The following is a 17,940-nucleotide window of genomic DNA, read 5'->3' on the forward strand; positions in this document are numbered from 1 at the left end:
GAAGAGGAAAGGGCACTTGCCCTGCTTTCGGCCTATTTCCCGGATGCCACTCCCACTAGTCCACGGACTAGACCGTCCCCAGCGGACTGGAAGCTGGCTAGGAGTTTATTTACCCACCGATCAGTCTGCTGGGCGATGGACTCCTTCGATCGGTATAAATCCCCCGGGGTGGGTGGCATCAGTCCAGTGTTGCTGAAGCAAGGCAAGGAGCTCCTACTTCCACACCTCGTGTACATCATGAGGGCTAGCCTAGCTCTCGCTCACATCCCTTAGGTGTGGCAAAGGGCTCGGGTTATTTTTATCCCGGAGATAGGAAAGAGAGATTATTCTCTAGCTAAGTCCTTCAGGCCGATAAGCCTTACCTCCTTTCTGCTTAAGGCGATGGAGAAGGTTATCGACCATGAAATCAGGAACAACACCCTTAAACAGGTGCCTTTACACCCCGACCAACATGCCTGCAGAGTGGGCAGGTCTACGGACACCGCACTGTATACCTTGTCTACGGTAGTACAAGATGCCTTTGAGTGTGGGGAAACAGTACTCTGTGCCTTCATCGACATCGAGGGGGCGTTTGACAACACCTCTCATATTAGTGTCGACCGGGCACTTGAAAACCGCAATGTGGAGGTAACGATCCGCAGGTGGATAGCCAGGCTACTAAATTCAAGAATCGCTGAAACCGACATCGGGGACAGCGTGGTACAGCTAAAAACTACAAAAGGTTGCCCGCAGGGAGAAGTCTTATTCCCTCTCCTGTGGAGCTTCGTTGTGGACGAACTCTTTCGGATTTTCACGGACAATGGCATCCGCTGGCAAGGCTATGCGGATGACATTGTGATTATCGCCAGAGCAAAGTTCGTGAGCACTCTCTGTGATATAGTGCAAAGGGGACTAAACCTGGCAAGAAGCTGGTGCGTGGACATGGGCCTCAGCATCAACCCCTCTAAAACGGTTATTGTCCCTTTCTCTAGAAGAAGAATGCTTCCAGGCATGAGGAACATTTTTTTGAATGGGGTCGCCATCAACCTCGCCACCGAAGTTGAATACCTGGGACTAACACTGGATTCTAAACTTCTGTGGAAGGCACATGTTGACGCGGTCACTTCCAAAGCTACGAGGGCACTAATGGTATGCAAACGCCTGGCAGGGAAGACCTGGGGCTATAGTCCCAAGATCCTGAGATGGATGTATACCATGATAGTGAGACCAATAGTCACCTATGGAGCAGTGGCTTGGGTCTCGAGAACCACTCTCACTACGGTGAGGCAATCCCTCACCAAGCTTCAACGTCTGGCATGTGTATGCATTACGGGGGAAATGCGAACATGTCCGACGGCAGCGCTGGAGGTGATTCTCGAGCTCAAGCCGCTGCACCTTACCATAGAACAGGCTGCAAAGCGAACGCTACTAAATTTCGCGAGAGAAGGCTTTGGCAGAGGCAAAACCCTATCATTAAGGAACAGAGACAAGCTAGGCTCCCAAGTTCCGTTAGCTTTACTCCCCAAAGACACAGGCGTAAGATGGTTAACTTTGACAGGAATTTCAAAATAGAGCTTTGCACCTCTCTCATGGAGAGGCTTATCCAATCGAGCTCGTTGCAATGGTACACAGACGGCTCGAAGACTCCGGAAGGCATTGGCGCTGGCNGCAGAGTGGGCAGGTCTACGGACACCGCACTGTATACCTTGTCTACGGTAGTACAAGATGCCTTTGAGTGTGGGGAAACAGTACTCTGTGCCTTCATCGACATCGAGGGGGCGTTTGACAACACCTCTCATATTAGTGTCGACCGGGCACTTGAAAACCGCAATGTGGAGGTAACGATCCGCAGGTGGATAGCCAGGCTACTAAATTCAAGAATCGCTGAAACCGACATCGGGGACAGCGTGGTACAGCTAAAAACTACAAAAGGTTGCCCGCAGGGAGAAGTCTTATTCCCTCTCCTGTGGAGCTTCGTTGTGGACGAACTCTTTCGGATTTTCACGGACAATGGCATCCGCTGGCAAGGCTATGCGGATGACATTGTGATTATCGCCAGAGCAAAGTTCGTGAGCACTCTCTGTGATATAGTGCAAAGGGGACTAAACCTGGCAAGAAGCTGGTGCGTGGACATGGGCCTCAGCATCAACCCCTCTAAAACGGTTATTGTCCCTTTCTCTAGAAGAAGAATGCTTCCAGGCATGAGGAACATTTTTTTGAATGGGGTCGCCATCAACCTCGCCACCGAAGTTGAATACCTGGGACTAACACTGGATTCTAAACTTCTGTGGAAGGCACATGTTGACGCGGTCACTTCCAAAGCTACGAGGGCACTAATGGTATGCAAACGCCTGGCAGGGAAGACCTGGGGCTATAGTCCCAAGATCCTGAGATGGATGTATACCATGATAGTGAGACCAATAGTCACCTATGGAGCAGTGGCTTGGGTCTCGAGAACCACTCTCACTACGGTGAGGCAATCCCTCACCAAGCTTCAACGTCTGGCATGTGTATGCATTACGGGGGAAATGCGAACATGTCCGACGGCAGCGCTGGAGGTGATTCTCGAGCTCAAGCCGCTGCACCTTACCATAGAACAGGCTGCAAAGCGAACGCTACTAAATTTCGCGAGAGAAGGCTTTGGCAGAGGCAAAACCCTATCATTAAGGAACAGAGACAAGCTAGGCTCCCAAGTTCCGTTAGCTTTACTCCCCAGAGACACAGGCGTAAGATGGTTAACTTTGACAGGAATTTCAAAATAGAGCTTTGCACCTCTCTCATGGAGAGGCTTATCCAATCGAGCTCGTTGCAATGGTACACAGACGGCTCGAAGACTCCGGAAGGCATTGGCGCTGGCGTCTACGGATAATGCTCTCGGTACCCATGGGGGCATACCCGAGTATCTTCCCGGCGGAGGTCTATGCCATCAGTCTGTGTGCACAGATTAACCTACGTAGGAATTACCGTAACGAGAGAATTTTAATATTGAGCGACAGCCAGGCGGCACTCAAGGCCCTCTCATCATTTGAGGTCAAGTCTTCCTTGGTGCATCGATAGGCTCAACAGCCTGGCGGAGCACAAGGAAATCCAATTAACTTGGGTACCAGGTCACATAGGAGTTGCGGGCAACGAGGAAGCGGACGGACTAGCTAGAATGGCGGCCGCCTCGTCGCCTATAGGGCCTGAGCCCTTCCTAGCGATTGGACCTAGCACAGCTGAGGAAAGAAAGGAAGAGATTAAGGAATCAACACTGGCGTAACAATACAGGTCTACGTCAAGCAAAACACCTACTGGGAGGCTACAACCTTACGAGGTACAGGGCGATTATCAAGCTAGGGATCTGGTCAAACGACCTATGTCGTTTCTGCGATGTGACTGTGGGGACTCCCGTGCACCTGCTTAGCGAGGCGGTCGCGAGAAGACGGGAGAGGTACCTGGGCCATAACTGGCCAAGTGACGAAGCAATACAATCGCTAATCCCTGTGGATCTCCTCAAATTTTTGGGCTCTCTAGGATTAGATGAGGTACTGTAAATGGCTGAGGGCACAATAGACCTTTCGGTTGCAGTGCATATCTCTATTAATTATCTATCTATCTATCTATGTATGTCTTTCCATAACTTTAATATTTTTGAATCTTCAAGTGTTAATTTGTATTGTTACGATTATCCTCGAAACCTTTAGGGATTTCCCAAATATCCTACGGCTCGTATCGCTGGATTTAAATAAATGCTCACGATGACCAAATTGTAGTACAATTAACTTTATTGTACAACAAACAATTTACAATACTCGCTAATACCGTAAAAACACTTTCCAATACTCGTTAAAGCAATTACAAGCCTTTACAAAACTTGTTAACACAATTAAACTTATAGCTTGCTTATTCGCAACTCACTTGTAGCTTGCTGACTTGTAACTAACTCACTCCGCTGTGTGGTGGCTCTTATATACCTGCGCTCGCACTCATGGCAACTCTAGAATGTTCTGAAGTTCATCGCTTATTCTCTTTCTCCCGCTGTTTGCAGTGTTTATCCAACTTGACGTTTCTCTTTGTGGAACATTCTACTTCATTCCTCGAACATTCTGCCTATTTCTCGTTGTTCGCTTCGCATTGCCGCAGTATTCGGCACACTGCCCTCTACCTAAGTCTGATCGTCCCGGTCAGACACACTTGCTGTTCCAAAAGCTGCAAGCCTTTCCAAGTGGACCACCTTCATCTTGTTTCTTGGTCTTCCAACGGTCTGGATCCAATACACTACGTCATTTAGCCATTTTACGACCTTATACGGACCTTCCCAGTTGCATTGTAGTTTTGGGACAAACCTTTCTTCCGTTGTGGATTATACAGCAACACTAATCTCCTTCCTGAAAACCCTCCGAATTCATCGCCTTATCATACCTGGCTTTCATCTTGTCACTCATAATTTGCGTGCGCCGTCTCACAAGAGCATGTATCTTTCTCAGCTCTTCCAGGATGTTTCGTCTCTTTTCCAATTCTTCTAGCATCACCAGATATCCCAAACGTCAGGTCACTAGGCAAACGGAGCTCACTGCCGAATATTACCCTTGCAGGAGTTTTACTCGTTGTTGCATGCACTGCTGATGGTATCCCATCAGGAACAAGGGTATGCGGACCATGGTTGCCACTCGCCAACATTTTTTTCTACCAAAATCTCTTAAGAAATGTTACCAAAAGTTACCAAATCTTCACTTCTTCACAGAGAAAGAAAATATACTGAATAAAACTGCTATATTTCACAACAAATGTGTATATACTTACAGCCCGTTTCAGTGACTTAATAAATTCAATATTTTTATAATTTGTCAATTTTTGATTATTTATCAAGAACTCCCAGTTCTAGCACAGAAGTTTAAATCTATTTTCTTGATAAATTATCAAGATTGAAAATGCTATTGACAGTTATAATATTTTTATTTATTAGAAAATATTTTTCTTACAATTAACTGTTGCATGTGCCGTTATTCTCATATTCGTTGTTGGTGATTCCGACAGGGTAGGAGTATGATGTAATGTGGAGCGATTTCCCATCATCCCTTGTCAAATTTGGTTTGGATACAAACCGGTTTCGACGTTGTGTCAATTTCAGTGCCATTTTTCGTTCGGAATGTGCCGATATTTGCGACTCACGGAATAATGGCACCGGCACACAAAAAAAAGTTGCGGGTGGTTTTAACCATACGTGCCGGAATAACCAAACGATTTATGGACCATACCGAAAATTGCCAGATGGCCACTATTAAAATGTGAGATGGTAGAATTCAAAATTTATCGTAAAAATTCGAAAGTTGTTTTAGAAGTGCAGCCCTTGGTGCTGCCACTGTAATTGAAATATTTCCAGTATTCGAATATGAGATGACTCTAATTTTAAGGCCTGCTCAAACAGGCGCGGTGCGGCTCGGTGCGGTATAATCCCGTACGATATGCGGTATCAAATACCATGGCGGTATATGGGAGCACTCAAACAGACGCGGTATTGGAAGTGCGGTACACCGCGGTACAGAACTCTACCGCAGCATGCAGCGTTCACCGCGCGGTATAAGAAGATATATCGTAAGCAGAGTTGCAATTTAGAGCTAGAGTTCTACCACATATTTTATCTACAAAAGTGCTACAGATTATAAATTCTACCTTTTTCATTATAAAAAACGTGAGTTTAAAAGTGCTCGTAATACATTTGTTGGCATAAATGTGATATTCTTTGGTTTTATTTCTCACAAAGTAAATAAAATAAAGTTGAACTTTTTCGTTTGTTTGAAAAATGTTTTCAAATCTGGCAATGTTGCTCAGAATCATGAACGGTAAATTTACTGGAATTTAAAATTCTTTCGCAAAAGGTACATAATGGAGCGCAGATATGGAAATATTTATAAAATCTTTCTTCGTGGTTACGCAGTTGGGGCATCAGGCTGGAAAATTCACCACCTTCTTTTCTTCTCAAATTTATTTCGTGAACCCATCTTCTTTTTCTTAAACATAGACATAAATTAAGAACTTTGCAGGATAAAACAAAGATGTAGGCATATTCATACCTTCTGTTTTCTTCGTCGAGAAGTGCTGCTAATAGCAATAATTCGTCCTCAGAGCTTGAGCTGTCCATCGCGAAAATCAGATTTATAATATATGTATAAATTTAGAAGGAGGAATGCGTAGAGTGCCGTCACATGGCAACAATGTTTCGTGCTATACCGCACCGCGCCTGTTTGAGTGCCTTTGCGTATATCGTTACCGCGTATCGTACGGGATTATACCGCGCTGTACCGCACCGCGCCTGTTTGAGCAGGCCTTTATCGAAGTAATTTTGTAGAAGTGTCAGTAAAGCTGCCACTGAAACTCGAAGGGCTTTTATAATTACGCACATGCAAAACATAAGTCATTTCTTTCTAGTAATGCAAATAGATATTTAGTTGCAAAAGTTACCAAAATGAAATAAAAGTTTCCAAGTTACCAAACCATTTAAAAGTTACCACTTTTGGTAGAAAGTTACCTATTGTGGCAACCATGATGCGGACATCCCAATCTTTTTGATTCTCGTCCACGACCTTCCGCAAATGCTCTTCCAGGGTTCGGTTGAACCGTTTCACCATGCCATCTGATTGGGGATGAAGAGCCGTTGTTCGAGTTTTCCGGATACCCAGTACCTGGCACATCTCTTGGAACACCGCCGGTTAAACATTTCTTCCCTGGTCAGAGTGCAGCTCTATAGGTCGTATCTCGCAACCCAATTGTAGGGATTTCGGGCCTTTAGCTGCAATACACTCCGCGCAGTTAGCAATCCACTCTGCGACCGATTGCCGACAACCAACCCAATAGAACCTCTGCTTGATCTTCTCCAGGGTCTTCGTGATTCCCAAGTGCCCTCCACTAGGACCATTGTGGAATTCCTTGAGAACGTCCGGAATTCTTACCCTTGGAACTACTATTAGGTTGCGGGTGCACTGCCCATCTTCAGTTTCCCATACTAGAGCTGTCAAACTATCGACGATACTATCGATAGTATCGATAGTCTGGTCACTTNTTTTTGAGCACAGTTTACATTCCAGGCAACAAGGTCGACGGGACATGGCATCAGCATTTCCGTGGACACTTCCCTTGCGGTACTCAATAGCGAAGTCATTACTTTGCAGTCTCTCAATCCACCGAGCTAGTTGTCCTTCTGGATTCTCAAACTGTAGTAGCCACTTCAGCGCTGTATGGTCCGTTCGAACTCGGAAACGTTGCCCATAGTACCTCTATGGAAATGTTTGACGCACTCCACCCACGCTAGTAGTTCTCTCCGAGTTACGCAGTAGTTCCTCGCTGGTTTTCCAATCGACCGGCTAAAGTAGGCAACTACCTTCTCCTGCCCATCAATTGCCTGCGACAGTATGCCTCCTATGGCATAACCACTAGCATGCGTATCCAAAATAAACGCTGCACCTGGAACGGGATACGCTAGTATAGGTGCAGTGCCTAGCCGTTCCTTCAGAGTTTGGAAAGCCTCCCCCTGCTCCTTGTTCCACTCGAAGGCTATATTTTTCCTAGTGAGCTCGTGGAGGCTATTTGCAACGCTGGCGAAATTCGGAACAAATCGGCGGTAGTAGGTGCATAGCCCAAGAAAACTTCGTAGTTCGTGCGGGTTCTTAGGTCTTGGCCAATCCTTTACTGCTTCTATATTTTCCCTCGCAGTACAGACGCCCTCCGTTGTCACCTTGTGTCACAAGTAGTTCACCTCCTTCTTGCACAGTGAGCACTTAGCTTCAGACCAGCGCCAGCTATCCTCTGGTAAACTTCTACCAAATTATTCAGGTGTTCCTCAAAGCTTTTACCCAATACGATAATGTCGTCTAGATACACCAAACATGTTTTCCAATGCAGTCCTTTGAGCACCTGGTCCATAAGTCGTTCAAAAGTTGCAGGACCGTTGAATAATCCAAAGGGCATCACCGTGAATTGCCACATACCGTCACCAACGCTGAAAGCTGTCTTCTCCTTGTCCTCGTCACTTACCTCCACTTGCCAATAACCGCTCTTAAGGTCGAGTGTTGAGAACCACTTTGTTCCAGTCAACGAGTCCAGAGTGTCATCGATCCTGGGAAGAGGATGGCTGTCCTTTTTCTTCACATCGTTTAGTTTCCGGTAGTCTACGCAGAACCGCATTTCATCTTTCTTCTTCAAAAGTACTACCGGCGAACTCCATGGACTCGCTGATGGTTCAATCACACCACTCTCGCTCATTTCTTTTATTATTTGGCTTACAGCTTCACGTTTGGCAAGTGGAACACTTCGAGGAGCTTGGCGGATTGGCCTTGCATCACCAGTATCAATGCGATGTTTCACAACTTTTGTCCTGCCTGGTTTGTTGCCATCCTTGTCGAATATGTTGGAGTATCTGCAGAGAAGTTCCTTAGCCTTGTGCTGGTATTTTTCTTCAAACCCTTCCGTCCAAGCATTTATGTCTTCCGCAATGTCATTCTCGCCAATGGAATCGCTTTCGGGTAATTTTTCGCAGTTGAAGATTGCCTCTACCTCTCGCCATTGCCCCAGAACAGTTCCTCTTCGGAGTGTGATTTGTGATTTGAACTCATTAAGTACTCGAATTGGGATGCGTCCATATTTTTGCGTCTTAGCCAGGGTTTTACCAATAAGTGCGTCCGGTGTAGAATTTTTGTTGCTTCAACAACCCCCAATTTGTTTGTGGATTTGCATACGTCTCGCGCTTGGTATACATGTCTCGCATTTCGTTGATGAACCTCTGGATCTTTACCCTTTCGAGGTGTTCACCAGATGCGTCTTCAATAGCTAAGTGAGCCAACCTCTCGATCTCTGAAGCGAATTCTTGTAGTCTCATTGGTTGTAAGATTTCCGCTGCAGGTCCTTTCAATGCAATGAATAGTGCAGCGGACTTATCCTCCATGCTCCAATTATTTGCTGTTGCGGTCTTCTCGAACTGAAGCTTAAAGACCTGGAAAGGAATCGTGCCGTCAAAGGATGGATTTTTTTCCTTATGAGCGCTCGTTGAAGTAGCCGGACGATTCATCGGCAAATCTCGGAGGCGACCTTCCAGCTCACCCACCTTTTCCTCGGCTTTACCCTGTCTTTCTTCGATCTTATCCTGCTTCCCTTCGATTTTATCCCGTCTTTTCCTGAGTAGCGCGTTGTCTCTGATTAAATTCTCCTGCAGCTGTGTGATCTTTTTATCTAGCTGCGATGAGACCAATGACGACAACTGCGACCTCTGTGCTTCAAGCTGTGTTTGCATCTGTGACGACAGCTGTGATGGCATCTGTGACATGCGTGTATCCTGTGCTTGCATCTGTGACGACAGCTGTGATAACATCTATGACATGGCAGCCAATAACGTGTTCTTGTCCATAGCTGTTGATGAACTTGGAGACTTTTGCTGTTCTTCAACTTTCCAGGATGTATGCTGCACATCCTTCGACGAACAAGCGGTCTCATCCTTCTGTTCATCCTTAGCGGATGCATCGTCGAGTTTACCCTGGAAGTCGTATTTGACCACGTCGATGCCTTCTGCTTTCATAGCCTCTCGCAGCCATGATAGTAACACCACTTTTCTTCTGGAGGTTGCTAAATTTCGCTTCTCCAACTCCTGTTTGAGTTTCGCGATGGTTAGGTCTTAAATTTTTCCCATTTTCAAAAGTTTATCGTCCGGTATTTATTTAATAATCCCACCTCTGACACCAATTGTTACGATTATCCTCGAAACCTTGAGGGATTTCGCAAATATCCAACGGCTCGTATCGCTGGATTTAAATTGTAGTACAATTAACTTTATTGTACAACAAACAATTTACAATACTCGCTAATATCGTAAAAACACTTTACAATACTTGTTAAAGCAATTACAAGGCTTTACAAAACTTGTTAACGCAATTAGGGCCGGTTGTTCAATGTCTGCTTATCACTACCACTACACTATCGACGATTTCGACATCATGCATGTAACATGTGATCGATAAAGCAGTAGTTGTGCTTAACCGGAGCTTCTACCTCCGATTTGTGCTAATCAGACATTGAACAACCGGCCCTAAAACTTATAGCTTGCTTATTCGCAACTCACTTAACTTGTAGCTTGCTGACTTGTAACTAACTCACTCCGCTGTGTGGTGGCTCTTATATACCTGCGCTCGCACTCATGGCAACTGTAGAATGTTCTCTTTCTTCCGTTGTTTGCAGTGTTCATCCAACTTGACGTTTCTCTTTGTGGAACATTCTACTTCATTCCTCGAACATTCTGCCTATTTCTCGTTGTTCGCTTCGCGTTGCCGCAGTATTCGCTACAGTATGTGTGTATCATTTTTAATTTTATAATTCACTCACTTGCACTCTCTTGGCGTATGGAGTTCATTTTGATTGGATGGCATCACCACATCTCTGTCATTTGTTGCAGAAATATGATTAAACTACACACAACTTTGAGTTGCTTTCCACAGACGTTTTATAAAATTATAAGTATAACCTGGCGTCGTAAGGATTTTATTTATTAAATCCTGCCATTTTCTATAAATGCTGAGTGGCATTTTTTAACTAAAAAAAATTTTTTGTTTTGCTTCTTTCTTTATGTGTATTTTGTCGGTGGTTTATTTCAGTGATTTCTAAGCGATTTTCATTAAACTTTTTACGCAAATGTAATTAGAATGAAGTGCGCCGTGATTGGTTGCAAAACGTGTACAAAAATAATAAATTGGTTAGCACAAACATGTTTTACAAATTGCTTGCATTATTTTCTTTATGCTTCGTCTTCATATTCTTTGTTTACTTTTGGTTCATTTCAAAGAAAATAGCATGGCGACGAAATTACAAACGTCATCCAGAAAATTACTTTTTTTTTGCTTCATCTTGTCAGATCTTGTGTAGTTGGATCATGAAATTAACAGTGGCTACACACGACGAACATGTACGCGCACATGCTCGGCTCGCGGTGCGTGTTCGTCGTTTATGGGGCGGTTCACGGGCATGCTCGCAAAAAAATCAAAAAATTTTGATTTTCAACGAGCATGTTCGTCGTTTGTAGGGTGGTTTGCGAGCATCTCATTGGAAACAAAAACAACAACCTCATTTTGTGTTGATGCTTGCAGTGTGCACATCGGCGGATAAGTGCAGCCAAGCCATGTACGTTACTGAATTTTTGATAAATGAGGCTAAATTACTATATGTATATGCACAGTGCATACATAGAAGTAAAATATAAATAAATTTAAGTAGCGCATACATAAAAAAACCCAAGTCATAAGCATTTGAATTTCATCATCCGCGTCCTCGCTCTCCATCTTTATGCTATCACGACAAAATCACATATGAGCCGCTCACCGTCTGTGGCAAACGACAGCGAGCATGTTGGCGTACATGTTCGTCGTATGTAACCACTGTTAATTTCATGATCATGACATGTTCGTCGTGTGTAGCCAGTTTAATGGCGTTTTCTATTTCGCAATAATGTTTCCATGAACGAAAGACACAAGATCACGTAAGAACAAGAGAGTGAAAAAAGTCGATTTTTTTATCGGGTTCTATGCCATCTTGTTTCACTGGAAAACGAGCGAAAAGTAAACAAAGCAAAGAAAACAACGAAAACCAAAATTATTGTCAGCCACTTTAAGCGCACAATTTAGGTAAAATGATGCAATAAAATGCTTGAAAATGTGTTGTCATGTTGAATTAACTCTTCTTTACTTAAATAAAAGTGTAAAATAGTGGTGCTTGTGATGTAAACAAACGCTCAGCTGACGAACCCGCTTTCGCAAACTTTTTTCTCAAAACCNCAAGTTTAGTGGGTATTCAAAACGCGAAAATTTTTGAGTTTGGTGCTTGGTGCGTTTTTTGTGCTTTCGTTTTTAGTTTGAAGACACCAAATTAGAAAATCTTAAAAAAATGGAAGCAAAATTTATAGCAATCGTAAGTATGGTAAGCAACTTTACAAAAAATTTTAACAACATCATGGCACAGTGACATAAGCGACAACAAAATATGTGGCAGTACCTTCAATCATGCCGGAAGAAATCGACCGTCGTGCAAGAAACATTGATTTTTATTAATTTGAGTCGGAATCCTTACAATAAAAGTATGTATGTATATAAAGTCCATAAAATATACCAATAAAAATTTGGTGCTTTTTCAAATTCGAAACTTGGCAATACTGCCTTTTGTTCGATGCTTCCTCTTTTACTTGTCGAGTTCGTCTTGCTCTCTCATTCTGGTATTTTTTGACGTCACGGCCAGTTGCTCTCAGCTCGATTGGTGCAATCTTGTATTCTATCATTCTTGATGTTTCCCTGTTTTCTTCAGCCCTTTCAAAAAGTATGCGAAGGAAGTGGCGTTCGTACCGTAGAGATACGCCACAATGAAGGTGTTGCGCATGAACCAAAAATACAAGATCACGTAAGAACGCGACGTTGTATTTGTAACTGGTTTTGAGAAAAAAGTTTGCGAAAGCGGGTTCGTCAGCTGAGCGTTTGTTTACATCACAAGCACCACTATTTTACACTTTTATTCAAGTAAAGAAGAGTTAATTCAACATGACAACACATTTTAAAGCATTTTGTTGCATCATTTTACCTAAATTGTGCGTTTAAAGTGGCTGACAATAATTTTGGCTAATTTTGGTTTTCGTTGTTTTCTTTGCTTTGTTTACTTTTCGCTCGTTTTCCAGTGAAACAAGATGGCGTAGAACCCGCTAAAAAAATCGACTTTTTTCACTCTCTTGTTCTTACGTGATCTTGTGTCTTTCGTTCATGGGTTTTGCGTCTGCAAAAATAATCAGCTGTTCCTGAACCAAAAAAAAGTTGCTAATGGGCCGCGTACTTGAGGTTTACACAAGTCAATTTTCAGATACAATAGCAAAACATTCACATTTATTTCCTAATATATTCCCACTTCTCTTGATGTCTGCATCACTGTCTCTGGCCTTTCGAAGATAGTTTATTGACTGGATGCCTACTTTTCTCAAACAATGTGTAAATTATCTACATATTCTCATTGGTATTGTTTTTGACTGTTGGTCAACATTCGTTGGGTCCGTCGACGCAAGGGTTGCCAATCTAAAGGCCCGTCCACATAGAACTTTGGCGTTGCGTTGGCGTCGCTTCAACAGCTGAGGATGAATACATGAATTCAAATGCAGCTGTCCACATAGCCAAAATTCGACAACGCTCACGCCAACACAAAGCAAAAAGATCGCCAACTCTGAACTTTTCGCGTGCGTCGCTCGTCAGCTGTTGCAAATAAATACAATTGTGTGAAATATTTTTCCTCTTTAACGAAGTGCGAGCAAGAAATATCGTTTCTAATGCAATTATTGATATGAAATATTTTTTTATCTATCGTTAGTATGTTAATTTAGTGACCCAAGCATTCGCTGCCAAGCGTTCATTGTAGCAAGCATACTTTTAACGTGCGTTCTGTCAAACCAACGCCAATGCCAACGCGAAAGTTCTATGTGGACCGGCCTTGACGCTCTCTATGCAAACACACACAGTCTACTCAACTGTCAGTTTTATACTTGAGCGGAACGTACGCAAAATACCCTTTCTGACGGAGCCAATAGCCATTTGTCAGGACGAAAAGTAACCTACATATATGCAAATGCTACAATGTAAGGCAACGGTTGTTTGAGGTAGTGCCCCCTCTGCTCTGTTCTAATTGGCTCATGTGGTAAACTTAACTATCTTACAGTTTCATAAATAAAAACACTATCAGCTGACTGCCAAAAAATGCCTACAGCTGAAATCATCTGTTTTTGGCATGTGCTCTTATCTTTTACAATTTCTTTAATTTCTATTACAATTTATTTTATTTCTATTACAATTTACTCAAAATACACCAACACAATGTGCCAAAACCAAGAATCCACTAACCAAAAACACACCTACATCCTGCCAGAAAAAATAGTAAGAATAATGGTTACTTATGGAACTACGATGAACCTAATATTACTACGTTTATATGTAAGCTATTTGCAAATAAAAATAATATGCAAATACCTAACTCACTGTTTATTCGAGGGTGAAAAAATCTTTTTTTAATATTGCCTGATTAATAATATGACAATCGAAAAAGAAAGTAAAGTTAGAACTGGCAACATCTTGATTACCCCACGTCACCACCTTCTACAGATTCTGTTAAAAAAGCTGTGGTAAGACAGAAATGTAGTTGGAGACCGCAAATTTCCACTGTTAAACCATATCTGTCTTGCCGAATTTCTTACCATCGCTGTCTTAATATCAGCTGTCATTTCGTAGTTTGACAACTCAGTTTTCATTTTATCGCGCCATCTACATTGGGTACAGACCGATCTGATTGGCTTAATGCCATTTTGAAAGTGGTATGTTAAGACAGCAAGTTGCCCACATGAGAAAACAGGACAACGTCAAAACAGATATTTCACAGATGTTAAGACATATTTGGTAGAAAAAGGAGACGTGGGGTTACAAAAAGGCAGTAAGATGACCATCGAAAAAGAAAATGAACCTAAGGTTGCAAACAGAGTGGAAGCGAAGCCGAAGGAAACCCCGGGGGGTTGAGTACTGCTGCTACAAAAACAATAAAAATATAAATCTGGGTCGTTCCGGTTACGTAGACCCGACTGTCGTGGGAACGTCTTCATCTTCGTCTTCGTCTTTGCTTGTACTGTGATCACTTTCATATGTTTACTACTGCACTGTTTTTCGTCTTCGGCTTCATCTTCGGCTGCGCTTCCATTCTGTTTGCAACCTAATACCATGTTCTGACCGACATCGAAAACATATTTTCGTTGCTAAAACTGGTTTTCGACTCAAAACTTGTGTTCATCGTACAGTTCCATAAGTAAAGTAACTCTTCTTCTTACCGTTTTTTCTGGCAGGCTGTAGGTGTGTTTTTGGTTATTGTATTGGTGTGTTTGGTTCAGTGTGTTAGTGTATTTTGAATAAATTGTAATAGAAATAAATGAAATTGTAATAGAATTGAAAGAAATTGTAAAAGATAAGAGCACATGCCAAAAAACAGGTGATCTCAGCTGTAGGCATATTTTGGCAATCAGCTGATAGTGTTTTTACTTATGAAACTGTATGATGCTTGTGTTTTCGTCCATGTAAAATCTGTCAAACGAAAACTAGTTTTCGATGAACACTAATTGAAAACTCACGTTCCACTCATTCCAATGGGTGTCTTCACTAGTTTTTTTCAATTATATATCGAAGTGGAAGTCATATTTTATCATCCTTAATACGCCATTTCGGATTTATTGTTAATGGGCTGGCAAAAGTAAACAAAGAATGAAAGTAAGAGGTTGCTAATGAGAAGAAAATGAGGGAAAAGCATTTTGGTTTTGTTTTTGTTTAGAAAAACTGTAATCAGAGGATGTAAGAAATGTTAACGAAAACACCAACAGCCGGTGTGAACAGCCTTCAGCCCACAATCCCAAAACACCTTTTCTAATATTACATTTACATTGGACCAAAATGCGTGATTTGAAATCAGTCATTTGAAGGTGTTTACACTGCTTGATCCGCATTTGCTTTGACTTCTCATCAAATGAAAAGGGAAGACAAAAACAAAATGTATGTAAACAAACACTACATTTATTATATTGTTAACGCTTTTTGGACACAAAAAGGCAATTATTCTTTGATTAAACTAAAAATGTGTAAAGCTCTTGTATAAATTAACAATTTTTACACACAAATTTCAAAGATTTATTTATTTCGTTGTGTTTGTTTTGTGTTTGAAAAATTCCAAATGTCAAAGACAAACCAAAGCTTTTGTGGAACTTTTGTTTCTGAGTGCGTTCAATAAAATAGTACGGCAATTGGAACGCATTTGTTTCGTGATTTTGTGTAAATGCGTCGAAATGCGTCATTCTGGAAATGTGAATTTGTATGGAGAAATGCGTGATTTGGCCTCGCATTTGAGGTTTCTCGCCCAAATGACGCATTTGGGCTCAATGTAAATGTAATATAAGATGTTCGTTGTCGGTCAGAACATAGTATAAGAATGGCGGCGTCTTGCGCTTATTTGCAAATAGTAACACTAATCAATACTTATTTGCGTGATTTCGTTATTTGCGAATAAAAAATTAACTCAGAGTTTATACAGCAAAGTTTAGCATATTGCAAATTGTTGTATGCAAATAATATGTGCGTATAAACGTAGTATATACTCCTTCTATTTTATGGTAGGTGGCAACGCTACTGATCAAATAAAATCTATTACTGCACTATTGGGGGAAGTTATCGGTATTGCATTTTTGGGCCGTCCCTACCTGTCATTGCATCCATTTCTTGCAAAACGGCATAGTTGACGGGTTTTGGTGAGCGCAAAACAAATGATCCTAATTTCAGAAATAAAAATAACCTGGGAGTAGAAACGCCTTAAATCGGTTAACAATCAATGAAATACTCATAACAATCCGAAACAGAGCTGAATAAAAGTTTTATAAAATGGTGTGCAGTTAAATGGGATGTAAATAGTTACGAAACAAAGCCAGTGATTGCATTGAAATATATGTAAGTGTGATAAAAGTAAAAAATAAATGAAAAATTGACTGAAAATGTGGTGGTAACGGGCAAAATCCAAATAAAATCAAGTGAATGCAAAACATAAAAAGTCTATTAATAATCTGGTGAAAATTACAACAAATATTATATATTTTTTTTCTTTTATACATCCATGTGTGCCTATACATATGTACAAAATCGATTGGATATGAAATAAAACTAGTTTCCCAAATTTATTTTTGGCATTATAAAACAAAAAAAAGAATAAAAAAAAATCACTACAGCGCGTGTGAGCAATTGGACTCGAGCTTACATACATATGTAAATGTATGATACTCCTGCGCATACAGCACAGAGGCAATTGAGAGTACGTGGACAATAGACAGTATATACTGTCATTGCCTTCTTTCGGGCCATACAAAGTTGTTTGCAATCGGTAAGCTGTGATGGTTCGATGCCAATGTGCACATATGTACTCAGCTTTCCCACAATATAATAGCAGGTCTCCATCAACCACAGCTGGCTTTGTTCGTTAGTTTTTCGCGTGCATTTCTTATGAGTTCATTTGTGTAAGGTGTAGAATCAAAGTTTTCATTATCTACATATATGTATGTACATGCCACATAAATAGTAGGTTTGAAAAGTGCAAATTGCAAGTTGCAGAATCGTTTCTACCTTGCGTCTGAAATACATGGTAAACCTCTCAGATTTACGTACTTCTGAGGGCCAGCATTTCATTCGATTTTCTTGTAAAAATTTCCAGCTTCCCATATTTTCATGGTTACAGTGTTGTAGCGCAGGAAGTCCAGCAAAAATATACAAAAGCTAATAAAAAACATACGCCGCGTCATCTTTGTGTCTACCTTTCTTTTATCATTCTGTTTCAAAATATTTTTTTTTATAAACAAACTGCAACCGGTTTCTTACTCTACGATTTGTTTTACTATTTGCGCCTATTTCCTTTAAACAACTAATCTTCGACGCTGGAATTATATTCGCAGTATGTACCCACGATTCCAAGCTGTAAAAGGATAAAACTAAACGAATAATTAAACTACTGGAAAATATCAAGAAATGTAAGTACATATTGTAAATATTTAATAATATGCTTATAATAAAAACTATTATTAGCCAACAAACATTTAGGTTTGAGCTTTACCTGAGATTAAACTCAAAACTAACGTATTTCTTCAATCTTTCACATTGCTTCTCAATAGTACCTCCAGTGAAACATCATAGCTTTTTCAACAACATAAATTATAAGAGTAAAACGCCGGTCAAGTTAGCACTACACGTTTCTAAATTGGAAAGGTTAAATATGGCATCAATTGTAGCTTTTTTGTTGGGGAAAGAAAAATATGGTATGTAGTACTAACTTGACACCATACACCTAGTCGATAGAATTGAGATATTGAAAATGTTATAACGGCAATAATTGTGTATATTCCTTTTCTTATGGAGTGGC

At 41.4% G+C, this 17,940-nt stretch overlaps 1 protein-coding gene across 29 annotated transcripts in view; it reads left to right on the top strand.

The window, feature by feature from the left end:
- Positions 1-16,246: 16,246 nt before the first annotated feature.
- The window catches only part of Mical (Molecule interacting with CasL), a 221,660-nt gene continuing 219,966 nt past the window's right edge, over positions 16,247-17,940 (top strand). For 8 of the 29 annotated variants that reach the window (XR_001848868.1, XM_017628230.1, XM_017628061.1 and 5 more), the window contains exons 1-2: positions 16,699-17,169; positions 17,239-17,551. The gene's annotated coding sequence lies outside the window, so the exon portion shown is untranslated. Of the gene's footprint in view, positions 16,601-16,698; positions 17,170-17,238; positions 17,552-17,940 lie in introns of those variants that run through there. The other 21 variants (XM_017628191.1, XM_017628068.1, XM_017628083.1 and 18 more) reach the window with 21 other exon arrangements.

The sequence above is a fragment of the Rhagoletis zephyria genome, unplaced genomic scaffold (assembly GCF_001687245.7).
Source record: "Rhagoletis zephyria isolate East Lansing unplaced genomic scaffold, Rhagoletis_zephyria_1.1 Rzeph_scaffold_00074, whole genome shotgun sequence".
Taxonomy (NCBI): Eukaryota; Metazoa; Arthropoda; class Insecta; order Diptera; family Tephritidae; genus Rhagoletis; species Rhagoletis zephyria.